We start from the raw sequence: 1,608 nt of genomic DNA, 5'->3' as shown, positions 1-1,608 counted from the left end.
AAAAAAAAAAAAAAAAAAAAAAAAAAAAAAGGAAAGAGTAGAAGACGGTTTGCTAGTCTGTTATATTACTCGATAGTTGACAGCCAAGGAGATTCAATCAGTCACTTCTACTTCTTCTTTCTCTTGATATTTCGTCTTCTATGTTATTTATAACGCCGTTAGACATGTTAGGTTACGTGTTAGCTGTTAAGTATTAAAAAGAGTGCGCTCGATGCGCACGACGCGAATGCTGCGGAGGAACGAGTGTTAGCTTATATATCGGTGATCTTCTCGCAAGAAGTGACGCGAACTGTTCTTTCTCTTTTTCACGAATCATCAGCGACTTTGTTGTCGTTCTCTCATTAACTCGGTTATCAGTATTATGGGGAAGAGAATCGAAATGTTATCCATTCATCGTCGCGAAACACGCGATTCGCAGACTGCGGATGTTAACGAACGTAATCGAAGGAATGGAAAGACTAAACTAGTGATATATGTATTTCTAAATCGATATTTTGTATATTTTTACATGTCGTGTATATTCTACGCGTATTTAAGTTTTCCATAAGCGCATGAACATCCGCAGTCTAAATCATAGGGTCATTCAGAGTCGGCAAAGCTTATCAGTGTTTATTGTTAATTTATTGTGTCGATCGATCAACATCCTTTTCACGAAACACAGCAATAATGATACCAGAGATTCTAAAACGTTCACACGCGGAAGACAGTGAATTAGACACGAAAATTATAATCAGATAATCATCGATTCTTGCTTCTTGCTTCGAAGACTCGCTAACAAGGTATTGTTCAAATGAGATTCGTAGACGACATAAACGTGCAACCCGATTACCTCGATTTTAGGAAAACTTACTAGAGCAAAAGAGTACACACGCAGTTTACCCTACGGTTCGTTTAATCAACGAAATGCGAGACGATATTCAATCAGCATTCCAGAAACGCCTGTGTGCAAATCTATTGCGGAAAAAATATATATATACATATATATATATATTATATATGCAGAATGGATAAAACTACGAATCATATATTGTGATGATCACATTAAACGCAACAGTCCTTTTTGTACGGTTAATTTATTGAAATACGATGATGATGATGATGATGATGCCATTTTACAGTTCGAATTTAAGAAACAATACAATGCAATTTACAAGCAACGAATTACAAAACGGAAACACGCTGATTCGATCTTTTTGTGGACGAAAAGGGAACTACATAGGTGTACATATAACGCACAATACGTGTATGCGCGATAATGTATAGTAGATCGTTTTTATCTTTATTATTTTTATTAATTACTTTTGCATCTTGACGCGCGGTAGCTGTTGTGATAGATGCTTTCGGAGGGACACGATGCGAAAACGCCTGTCCCAAAGATGATAATTATTTTCAAACCGAGGCCAATATTGTAGGAGAACGAAACAAAACGATTGTACATAATCAAATACGAATATAGTATTACGTGTCGGTTTCCATGGGAGGGAGGGAGTGTTTCCTTTCTTTTTCCTTTTTTTTTTTTTTTTTTTTGTTTTTTTTTTTATTTTTTTTTTTTTTTTTTTTGTTTCGTTTTGTTTTTTACATTAAGGTTTCTACTTTTTTTTCCTCATC

The sequence above is a fragment of the Frieseomelitta varia genome, unplaced genomic scaffold, assembly GCF_011392965.1.
Source record: "Frieseomelitta varia isolate USP_RPSP 00005682 unplaced genomic scaffold, Fvar_1.2 scaffold_736, whole genome shotgun sequence".
Lineage (NCBI taxonomy): Eukaryota > Metazoa > Arthropoda > Insecta > Hymenoptera > Apidae > Frieseomelitta > Frieseomelitta varia.
Note: the sequence above shows the minus strand (reverse complement) of the source record.